This window comes from Andrographis paniculata, unplaced genomic scaffold (assembly GCF_009805555.1).
Source record: "Andrographis paniculata isolate CXL003 unplaced genomic scaffold, ASM980555v1 Contig62END, whole genome shotgun sequence".
Taxonomy (NCBI): domain Eukaryota; kingdom Viridiplantae; phylum Streptophyta; class Magnoliopsida; order Lamiales; family Acanthaceae; genus Andrographis; species Andrographis paniculata.
This window is the reverse complement of record NW_026137598.1, coordinates 3,863,287-3,876,927: the sequence shown is the minus strand read 5'-3', so window position 1 is coordinate 3,876,927 and position 13,641 is coordinate 3,863,287.

The following is a 13,641-nucleotide window of genomic DNA, read 5'->3' as shown; positions in this document are numbered from 1 at the left end:
GTTTAGTCCATCAAATTTCCACTAGGTGGAATTCAGTTTTGAGGGAAAACAAAAAAAAAAAAATAAAATTCAGATTTTGATTTAATTTTCAAAACATTGAATTCTAACAATTTCTCACAAATAGTCAAAACAAGAAAATATAAGTTCACAATAACTCTGCTAAAATAATATTACTGTACAGAGAAAGATAGTTTGTGGTTTTGAACCTATTCATATCAATATCATCGGGTATATAGGAAAACTAGTGAGCTTTAATTTAAACTATTCCACTACAACGTATGCCGAGATAATATTATGAAATCAACAATACTCTACATCTCACCGGTTCTCACGTTTATTTCTATTTTGGGTCTTGAAAACATCTTTACTTGTACAAGTGCTTATTTAAATAACCCTATTTCGCACTTGAATAAGTGATCTCATATGAGTGTTATGGCATATGTTACTGATAAACAATTATTTTTTTATTAAAAGTTCAAAGTTTATTCTACACCATTAATAGGAACATCAATACTTATTCCTCACTATTTCCAACTTGAGGAAAGGTAGAAGATGGATATTCTAGGTGTTGCAATATGAATGAATGTAGTTTGATTTTTCTATTGAACTAAATCTGTGTGATCTTCATTTAGCATTATTTGGTATCCACTGCAATCATTATTAGGTTTGGTTTTTTTTTTTAACCCTATTCCTCCAAACAACATATAACACTAATTTACATCTAAAAATTTTGGTTGGTGAATTTGTTATACTATATTTAGACTTCACTTAGTCTAACAAGATTAGCCAATTTTGAATTTAATTCTCATACATTATTATGTTGACGATGAATATGTCACGATATGTCATTGTACGATACATGCTACGCTACGCCATCTCTAATTGCTATTTTCCTATCATAGAGTGTAGCTGTGATGATCTAATTATTATTTGATTATTCACCATCACTGTTGAAATGTTACCTAAAATTTCGAATAAAATAAAAAAGTATGAGAAATAAATACATTGTACAAATATATATAATGTTTGAAGTTAAAATGTATATTTTTTTATAAAAGAAAAGGAAAAACAAAAAAAATGATGCCTTTAATATATTAATAATTTAATAGATTAATTTAATAAAGATTATTTAAAAATTCTGAATATTTTGTAGAAATTAAACTCTAAAAAATAAGTATTAATTTATTTTGTCTAAAATATTTTGAAAATGCACCGAGATTAATTTAAAATGTACATTTACATGTTGTATGAAAAAAGAGAAAAGAATAAAATAAAATGGTCAATTTTTTAAAATTTATTATGTATATTGATTGTTAAACAAAATAAAGAATTTAAATAAATATAATTTCGAAATAGTACAGAATGTAAGAAATTAATGGGATTATAAAATATGTATAATATTTCGAAATTTGAAGTATCTATATAATGTGTTAACAAATATATATATATATATATAAAATAAAATATTCGTATTGTATTGTACGTACCATCTCTAGGAATTTCAGTAAAATGTGATGTTGTATTTTGTGCCCTTCTTCGGGTGTTTCCTCCTCTTCCCTTAGAGAGACAGGTGAATAAGTAGACAGTACAGTTGATATGTCATATAACTGACATATTTCTTGACATTGTCTATCAATATTATGTAGTAACTATCCAGATGTAAAATTAGATGTCGCCTATTTTATTTGATACAAATTGTTTTTATTCGTCTCAACCGAACTAATTTTCTCATAGTTCTTTCATTATCCATCTATGCATACAATAAATATTATATTAGATATAGAACATCAATTCGAAAGCAATAATAAAATTGTTGGAACCAAATATATATAGATAAATCGTGAAGATATTTTATACAACTAATAATAAAACGTATATATTAGAAAATAAATTTAAAATTAGCAAAAATTCATAATCTGTTTTAGAGGATGGGCAAAACAGGATGATGATGCCGTGGAATACTAAACTACCTAAATTCTAGTCGGAAAATAGTTGAATTATAATGAGATGTGCAATGAAGTAGGTAATGATAAAAATGTGTGTGTAAGTATATAAGAGATTAGGATTAGGATTATGAAATATAATTCATTATGGATTTTAATATTTAATTAATTATAAACATTATTATCATTATTGATGAATTTAAATATATAATTATGATAATGTTCATTTAGTTGCAATATTATCGAAAACAAATAAGGAAATATAACAATAATATAATAATAATAATAATTAGAAAATTATTTTTAAGATAAGTATTGATATGTTAAATTATATTCCAAAATTATTAAACTTTTATTACCATTAATTATAATTTTATTAATTATAATATATACTTAATAGCGGTTACTATATATTTATTTTATTAAAAATTCAAATTATTAAAAAATAAAAAAAATAAGAAAAAAAAGATTTGGTTTAACATGATGAATTTAAATACTCCTATAATTATGATAATGCTCATTTAGTTAGTATTATCGAAAATAAATTATATATTCAGTGAATATTCAAAAATATATAATTAATTTAAAATTTTTAGATATGTCTTATTAATAACAAAATTGCAATTACCTTAAATTATACATTTCAGTGAATATTCAAAAATATAAAATTAATTTAATTTTTTTAAAATTCTTAAAATAAATAAATTATTTATTGTGAATACAACTATTAATTTAATTAATCTCAAATATACCGGCCATTAATTTAATTTTTAAACAATATTTAAAATATTAAATTAATTTAAATTTTTTAGATATGTTAAATTATATTCGAAAATTATTAAACTTTTATTACCATTAATTATAATTTTATTATGTAATATATAGTTAATACTCCCTCCGTCCCACATATCATGTTCATGTTGCCGTTTATGTCCGTCCCACATTCCATGTCACTTTCATGTTTTGGAAAATAATTACACACTTTAATCTCATTTTAAACTTTTTAATTAATTTTTTTTTAATTTTAATTAAACTAATTAGTTATCTTTATCTTAATTTATAATTATTTATATTATAGGATAATTATTTTCACTAATACATTTTTAATTATCTACTAATTATATCCCTCTTAAAATACCGTGTCTACAGTGTAGCAGACACGGTATTCGGGGACGGAGGGAGTAGTATTTACTACATACAAAAAATTTAAATACTTAATAGTATTTATTACATATTTATTTATTAAAAAAATAAAAAAAATAAAAAAAGAAAAAGAAAAAGGATTTGGTGAGGTACACTTCACACCGACCTCTTTTATATATATAGATTATGTATTGGCCGAAAAACAACACTATGTTGATTTGCTACAAATCAGCACAGTATTTGTCCCCAATTTAGTTGATCCAAAATGCTAATATATATATCCGACAATTTGCCATATGCGGCATCTTCCTCTCCTCCAACAATGTACCGTAACGATAACACACCCATACTTAGGAAAACAATAGTACGATCGAAACACACATTCATTATTTTATACGAACATATTTTCAAATTACGATTCAAATATTTGATATAACACTGTTGATGCAATTTTTCAACAATAAAAAGTAAAATTCAAAAATAAGGAAATATCTTCGAATTTGATATAATTAGTGCCTCAAATTAGGAATCTCTAAACACTGTAAAATACATAAATAAAATAGAAAAATATAAAATAAAGACTGGAAAATAAAGTGGTGATCCCCAAAAACAATTCTCTTGAATTTGATGTCGATTGAAGATGCCTTTTTTCGAACAACACCGGATCCTTAAATAACCCCTTAAAGAAGCGGTTTGAACCACCATTTGGTCGGTTACAGCAACTGCTGTCAACCGTCTACCAAGTTCTCCTCTATTGACACGTGTTGCAACTTCCTTCAACTGTTCGCCGGTTGCAACTTCCTCCAACCGCCTCAGAACTGCCTCTCACGACTTGAACCATCCCAGAAATGCCTTTCGTCCGACCTGCATACCCACTGCCATGTCCCTTCTTGCCCGACTTCGTTTCGCCCGACCTATGTGCCACCCGACCAATCCAGAGACTAATTTGTCGCTAGACCAAACGATTCCTTGGCTGCCCCATCAAGCGACCACCATCTGGTCTCTTGTCCGACCACGTATCGTCCGCCTCATTCTTCTTCGCCCGACTTCACTTGGTCCGAACTCCGCATCAACCGACCTCCATATCAGCCGACCTCCGTGTCGTCCGACTCAACCGACTGGGGACCGCCCGACCTGCTCAACCGACTTTGGACCGCCCGACCTGCTCAACCGACTTTGGACCATCCGACCTATTTAACCGACTGAGAACCAACTGACCGCAGATCAACCAAATGTGGTCCCGACCACAGAACAACCTACCGGCTCTATTTGCCTTATCTCCTTAGATGGACAGACTGTCCTTTTGATAGACCTCCGCGTCTGTCCATACTTCTTCCTTGCCCGACTTTCGTCTTGACAGACCTCTGCGTCCGCCGATACTTCTACTTTGCCCGACCTTATCACGCCTGAGCCCTGTGCCCGACCTTGTCCTGTCCGACCTCCGTATCGGCCGATCATCCTTCCTTGTCCGACTTATTTTTTCCCGACTTCTGGGCCGTTTGGCTTATATCCAGACCCATCCAGAATCCTACTGCCATTATTTATTATTATTATTATTTTTTGTGCTCAACAATATGCCTCCTCCGCAAGACTCCTAAACGTCACTTCTTGTGATGTTTAGGAGTTAGCAGGCCGTCATCCGAGGCCACGTCAGCCTCAGATCCGACCTCCATCATTCAAGGCTACGTTGGACCCGACCTCCATTTATCGCGGACTGGTGCTGGCCTGCACGTTGGTCGATCTTGCACTACCATTGCTTCAACACCTCCCCCTGACGGAAGTCGTGATCATTTTCTCTAAAAAGAGATTCTGACCTCCCTGCATTGGATGCCAAACTGGCCAGATCTCGAACATCGTGGGCTGTAAAAGCCTCCCGAAGGCTGGTGTGCATGTTCCTGACCACCAAAGTGGTCATTTCGCTTTCTTCAACGAACGTTGGGCAACGTCCCTTCATTAGACTTATCCGCTCTATAAATTGATAAGCAGCCTCGTCTGGTATCTTTCGGATCTCCAAGAGATCTGTGAGTGATACCGTAGGGAGAGGGTTAAAAAACCTTGTATGAAACGCTGCCTCCAAGCCTTCCCAGGTTCGCAATCGTCCTGGCGGAAGATTAACAAACCAGGAAAAAGCGGTTCTTGTAAGCGATAATCCAAACAACTGTAATTTGTAAAACGGATTATTGCCCACTTCCCCCAATTGAGCCGTGAACTGTTCCACATGTTCAATGGTCGAGGTTCCATCTTCTCCTGAAAAAGAATGAAAATCCGGTGGCCGGTAATTCCTCGGGAGAGGATGCTCATTGACTATTCTTTTTGGAAATGGCCTCTGATATGCCGATCGGTTCACCGTTTGCGGATTCATTCCGAAATGTACCCGCAAAACTTGAGCGATGTTCTCTAGATCTATTCTGGGTGGAACAAGGTCGAACATCGGAATGGGATTATGGACCTGTTCCCTAACGAAGGCTGGCTTGGGTGGGGTGGGATTATGAATCTGATATCTCAATCTTTCTTCTCTGGGGACGGTTGGCTCAGCTGGGATGGGATTATGATCCTGTCCCCCCAACCTCTCTTCCCTTATGATATTCGGCTGAGTATTATCAACTCTTGGTCCCAAAGGAACAATATCTGGGAAATTTAGAGGAGTCTTCCTCATATCTGTTCGATTGAAAGTTGTGGCGCTTGGGAGTGTACTGTCAACGTATGTTGACCCTGCAAACGTTGATCCTGGAAATGTCGCCTGAAAACGAGAATGTGACACGGCTGGAGGCATGTTTGGATACAGGGTGAATCTGGAGAACGTCTGATCCAACATGTTCTGCATTAGATTTTGGTGTTCACGCAACATGATGTTTTGTTGCTCGTGCAACATATTCTGCATAGTCAAAGTTTGCTGATTGTTCAATTGTTAAACGTAAGACAACCACTCGGTAGGTGGTTGGGGAATCTCCCTTGAATTTGGCATGACTGGTGGTGAAATATTTTCTTCCACCGGTGTTGATGATGATTGAGGTTGTGAGCCTGCCATATGATTCGTTCTGATGATTCGGCTGGACCTCAGTCGTATGAAATTTTCTAATGATGTAGGATCAGCAATCTTGTCTTTCTCCCACTGTGGTCGCCAAATTGTTAATGCAATTTTTCAACAATAAAAAGTAAAATCCGAAAATAGGGAAATATCTTCGAATTTGATATAATTAGTGTCTGAGATTAGGAATCTCTAAACACTGTAGAATACATAAATAAAATAGGAAAATATAAAATAAAGACTGGAAAATAAAGTGGTGATCCCCAAAAGCAATTCTCTTGAATTTGATGTCGATTGAAGATGTATTTTTTCGAATAGCACCGGATCCTTAAATAACACCTTAAAGAAGCTGTTTGAACCACCATTTGGTCGGTTACAACAACTGCTGTCAACCGTCCACCAAGTTCTCCTCTGTTGACACATGTTGCAACTTCCTTCAACCGTTCGCCGGTTGCAACTTCCTCCAGTCGCCCCAGAATTGCCTCTTACGACTTGAACCGTCCCAGAAATGCTTTCGTCCGACCTGCATACCCACTGCCATGTCCCTTCTTGCCCGACTTCGTTTCGCCCGACCTATGTGCCACTCGACCAATCCAGAGACTAATTGGTCGCTAGACCAAACAATTCCTAAGCCGCCCCATCAAGCGACCACCATCTGGTCTCTTGTCCGACCACGTATCGTCCGTCTCATTTTTCTTCGTCCGACCTCACTTGGTCCGAACTCCGCATCAACCGACCTCCATATTAGACCTCCGTGTCGTCCGACTCAACAGACTGCGGACCGCCCGACCTGCTCAACCGACTTTGGACCATCCGACCTATTTAACCGACTGAGAACCAACCGACCGCAGACCAACCAAATTTGGTCCTGACCACAGAGCAACCGAATGTGGTCCCGACCACAGAACAATCGACTGTGGTCCCGCCACAGAACAACCGACCGACTCTATTTGCCTTATCTCTTTAGATGGACAGACTGTCCTCTTGACAGACCTCTGCGTCTGTCCATACTTCTTCCTTGCCCGACCTTCGTTTTGATAGACCTCCGCGTCCGCGTCCGCTGATCTTTCTTCTTTGCCCGACCTTATCACGCCCGAGCCCTATGCCCGACCTTGTTCTGTCCGACCTCCGTATCGGCCGATCATTCTTCCTTGTCCGACTTCTTTTTTCCCGACTTTTGGGCCGTTTGACTTATATCTAGACCCATCCAGAATTTTACTGTCATTATTTATTATTATTATTATTTTTTGTGCTCAACAAACACCAACTTATAATTGTATTTAATCGAATATAAATCTACGGCAAGTTTCTGAATACGTCGGTATTTTAGATCGGCCGATATAAATATAGAACAAAAATATTAATTTATAATTTGTATTAGAAAATTTACAATTACAAAAAGAAAAATTATACTCAAGATTGTCGAAGACCATTTGTGATTTTTTCTGGAAAGAAGAATGAAGAATAATAATAATAATAATAATGTATTGGTGATAGTACAGCGCGGCAAATCCTGCAGCCTATAATTAATGATTATAAGCACTGTTAACGTCAATTTAACTACTCATTGCTAATGGTCACTTTTTTCATACTTTGATCACACTAATTAATAATTATTAACATAATCTTATCGCCATCACCTTTACCCAATTTTCAATAAATATTCATCTCTCCCATCCATTAATTCACTGCTTCATTGACACGACTCAACTATATATATGATCAACCCCTACTCCCAAATAATTCAAATTAGATCGGTATTGATACGAGATTTATCAATATTATACTGATAGACTCGATCAGCACATAAAAATATTATAAATATATAATACATAAGAATATAATTGACAGCATACATAATGTATAAAATATTAATATGTACTGTCAATTATATTTTATAAGTGCATTGTAAATTTACATCTAAATGGATTATCCTGTATATATTCTTCGATTATCAGTATAGCGTTGATTATATCAGTATCTGCACTGTAAGCTTGTCAGCATCGTGCTAATTCGCCCAATCAACACATAAAATTACTATAAATAACATATAAAAATATAATAGACAATATAATATATAAAGTATTAGTATTAGTGTTGTCTAATATATATTACTAGTGGTGCACCTGCGTGTCACATAGTTTGTATAAATTATTGAAATACTACTATACAAATAATTTATTATATTGATACATATTTTGTATGCTATTAATACTAACTATCACCTAAACCATTGGAGTTAGAGCGTTGGCTGAAGATTTATCAGCACCATATTGATTGCGTAATCGACAAACGACAATATTATAAATATCATATAAAAATATAACATACATAAAGTGCCGTCAGATTTATTTTATATATGTTTTGTAAATTTGCATATAATATGATGTTTGATATATATTATTGTCCTATATATCAATATTAGTACCGTAATCGTCGCTAAAAAACTACATACATTATCAGCTTCTTCAATTAATTAAATCAAGTCAAATCAAATCAATTCATTCTCCCTTAGTTTATAAAACATCATAATTAAACACAATTCTGTAAAAACACAAAACATTCTTTGATCGTAAACTTCAAGAACATAGAAAACCCTACAACTCATCGTTGTTTCCTTATATAAACAAACATATCCCCTTATACTACTCATGCATGCACCCTATATGTATGCCTCAACTTTATTGAATTTCTACAAACAATATGTCTTTTTGTTCACATATATTTTTAATATTATTTTTTCACACTATAAAAATATACCTTGTGTATAAAATAATAATAATAACTCAAAAAATCACCTAAAATTGTGTTTGTAACACTTAAGTTCTATACAATATATACACCAATACTTCCATTCCAAAACAAAATATAATACAAAAATATCCCAAAATTTAAACCAACATGCACACCCAATATTTTAAAAATTCTACACACAAAAATAATGATAATAACATATAATAGTAATAATTTTGAAGTGAGGGTGGCCACTAAATAAAATATTTAATCAAGGGTCTTAACCATTTGTGTATTGTTTTATATTTGTGAGTAAAGAATATTCCAACTATACAATATATAGATAATTTGATTGATTGATTTATTTTTAATTCCATATATTAGTTTTATCATATATTTTTTTACATTACCGTGACTTGCATTATTATTATTATTATTATTGAAATTAAAATTGAAAAAATGGAGTGGGGGCATGAATATGATATTCCACTAAGAAGCAAAAAGGCATGTGTGTGTAATAATTAATTGTTGGGGAACAGAGGGTGCAAAATAAAAGACAGAAAGCTATATGTAAAAAGGACTCCTCTAAAGCTTTGGAATATTAATAATATTATTGGAAGTGAATAAAATAAAGTAGTTATATATATATATATTTTATATTTTATATTATTATATTATATAAAGATGTTTGAGGAGGAGATTATTAAAATTTAACTATTATCAATCTTGTGAAAATCATTATCAATCTTACTAATTATCTATAATAATTAATCCTATCTTCTCCCTAAAGTCAATAATTCCCATGATTATTTTGATTTTTGAGACTGTTTCACCAGCCTTTGTACATGGGATGGGATCACACAGTACTGCTTATGCCCACTTAATTACTAACTTTTAATTATTCTCTAATCTTTTTATTTTATATTTTTTTCATTTAAATAGTTGATGTATAAATAACTAAGTAACAATATAACACAAACAAACCCTCCTCAGATCTTTGGTTTCATAATAATAATTAGTGCACCCCATTGCACCACGTTCCTTACAATATATACATACACACGTGTATATATATTTTTAACATTATTTAATCATTTTTAAATATTTTAGGGAACATAGCCTATGCTCTTGCATCATCATTATGTTGATTTTTTATACACCGTTAGATTATTTGTAATAGTCAAAATGGAATGGTTAGTAAATAGGAAGATTACTATAATAACTTTATTAGTATCAATAATTTTGTACAAAAATATTCAATGAAAATTTTATCCGTCTCATTAGCACTCATTTTTTTTTTTTTTTTTAAAGAATAGAAGGAATGTTTTATTCATTTCAATATGCTAAAAACTTACAAGAAGGCACACAAAAATATGAAGATTTTTTAATCCAATTCGATCGTAATGACCTATGTTTGAAGCAGTCAAATCAAGTGTTTTTATTAATATTTTTTTACGTGTAATAGAAAAAAATACATTATATAAACATTAAAACCTTCAACAAAATCTAAGGTATGCGGCTAAAAAATTGTACGGACATGTTGAACCGCACGCGGCCAAATCAAGTATTTTTACTATATTTTTTTGATATGTAATAGAAAAAATATATTATATAAACACTAAGACCTCGGCAAAACCTAAGGCACGCGACTCAAAAATTGTACAGACATGTTGAACCGCACGCGGCCAAATCAAGTATTTTTACTAATATTTTTTTATGTGTAATAGAAAAAATACATTATATAAACACTAAAATCTTCGGCAAAACTTAAGGCACGCGGCTCAAAAATTGTACGGACATGTTGAACCGCACTTGATGGGCTAAATATACAATACTTTTCCATACTCAAGTTTGAGTTTCACAACATGATATGTATAAAGATTTCCATATTATTATTATGTTTTCCATTGCTCAAGTATATACTTCATCTGTCCGCCGTCATATTTACCTTTTGCGTGATTGTACTTAACATTACAAATATTTTTATATTTATATAATTTTTTGTACAAATTTTTTTCTATTAGAATTATAAGACACTAATTGAAGTATTTTTGCAATTTTTTCTTAATTTGCACTAGGTTTTGATATAATAATTAATATTCAAATATCACTACAAAAAAATAATATATTTGTAACGGAATTCCGTCCCTAAAGTTCATGTAACTAACGTAATTTCATTCCTAATTCCGTCTCTAATGTCATTAGTAACGGAAAAAGTAGACTTAGAGACAAAAAATTTTTGTTACAAAACTGATTTTTTCTTGTAGTGTATCAACACGCAAAAAGTAGATGAGACCCTTAGAGCCGGACGGAAGTAGTACTATCTAATTTAATTAAAAAGCTTATGTAATGAAAGTTTCATCAATCTCAACATGCTATCGATCAAATAAATTCAACATTTGAAAATATATTCAATAAATAAATTCAAGAAAATGCACTGAAGGTTACGGGAATGACAACATTTTATTATATTACACGTACTATATTTACAATGTAGAACACAATATACTTACTGCATAACACCTCTCGTCGTCTAATTGTATCCGCTACTATTAGTTAATTTAGTCGGAATTTATATTTTCTCAAAATAATACATCCAAGCAAGCATATATATATATACTTCATTTGAAAATATTTTCTCCAAAGAAAATTAAGAAACTACATTATTATATAGTTTTCACGAATGACATTATCATGTTACATTACGCGAAGCATAATGCAATATTGTACACAACATATTATGTAGCAGATCCTATTAGACCATCTCCAATCCATCAACTCCATTTATCTAATTTTAACTCCAAATATGCAGTTGTTACAATAATTTTACTTCAATCATAACTCTATTTTTTACTATTATTTTTCAAATATTCAATTTTTTCTATTATTTTCAACAATTTTTTATTCTTATAATTTTTAAAATAAAATTTTAAAAAATAAAAATTAAATTTAAAAGTCAAATTTATAATTTTAAAAATAAAAAAAAACATAAAAAATAATAAAGCAACGCCAAAAAATGGCGTTGCACTGTAGCAACGCCAAAAATTGGCGTTGGATTTGGCGTCGGTTAGGGACAACCGACACCAAATAAGCCAACCCAGCACCATTAATGGCTCTGGGTTGGAGATGCTCTTATCTAATTGTATAGGTTAATATGACTGGACGATTGCAATATTTTCAATATGGTCATATTTGAGGGTTTGTAATTCTAATGGCTTAGGGGAAACAACAGGCCAAAGCATAGGAATATTTGAGAGGAATATCGATTTGTTTTTAATGGTAAAATTTTTAAAAAAATAAAAAATAAAAAATAAAAAATTAATAATAATAATAATAATAATAATAAATTGGACTATATGTTTAAATATGATGTTATATCTTTTTAGGTTAATTTCCTAAAGCCCTAAATACATTCAATAGGAGCATATCGACAGTAAGGTATATAGAAAATAAAAGCCCTAAGTACATTCAATAAACAATGTATATTCAGTGTCTTAGAGTAAGGTAATAATGTGTTATACTAAAACCAACATATTTATCAATTATTTACTTGTAAGTGGGTATGTCCCCTGAACTTATTTTTTATGGCACGATTTTTTATAAATATTATAAAAAAATATAATATATGTATATATTTTAATATAATAAATAATATTTGTAATTTATTCATTCACAAAAATGATTAATTTTAACGCAAAATATTATTTTTCATAATACCGGCTCGATTCCTTGTATTTAATATAAAAAATATAAAGTAAAAAAATATAAAGTAAACACACCCATTATTTCAACAAAATTCAACAATGGTTAATTAAGACTGTTTTCATATAGATTTATACAATCTAGGGATGCTTTTAAATTGAATATTCAGGACTATTTTGAAAAAATTATAATCGTTTGATGAAAATTTTAATCAACGGATGAGATTGTATGTAGATATATATGTAATATGATTTATATAATTAATAAGACAATATTTTATTTTAGCATAAATCAAGAGAATATAAATGTGGATAGAGTCTGGTTGTGTTTCTAACCTGGATCAGTTCACATCGAAAAAAACAAGAAACTCCATCTTTCACTGACTTCAATAGAAGAAAATAAAATAATGGAGATCAGAAGCCGGAGCGAAGAATAAGATAAAAAAAAATAATAATAATGTGCATTCCGGTCAGTTCTAATGTGCTTTGGACGAATATAACGTTCTAAAAATTGCAGAATGCGGTAAGATTTTTCTATTTTATATCGATCACGAGAATAACGTACTGACGAATTTTTATTACATCATATCTCCATCTTCTGAACATCATATTCCAAATATATGTGCATCATAATCATTTTAGTCATTCAACATATTAATTGTATTGGGACGGAGGGAGTATATGATATATATTATGTCTATTAAAGTTATATATCATACATATAAACGTAATTGTGAAAAAATATTGTATTTTAGGAAATATAAAGTCAAATTTATCACCTTGTAATAAATAATCCACAAAGTTAAAAGAGAATGCATCATAATGCATTTATTTGGAAATCATTTGAATAAATTACATATGGAGGATTTTTCACAATAAAACATCATAATAATATTATAAGACAATATTCTGATACCGCAATATGTACAATTTTAGAACGTAATTATTTACAAATTTTATTTTATTTTTATTTTGTTTAGGATTAACTTACTCCCGAATATATGGGAAGTAGTGAAATAATTTTTTCTAATTGATTTTAATTAAAGATCTTTAATTAATTTTTTAAATTATCAAAACACTCTCAATTTATCGT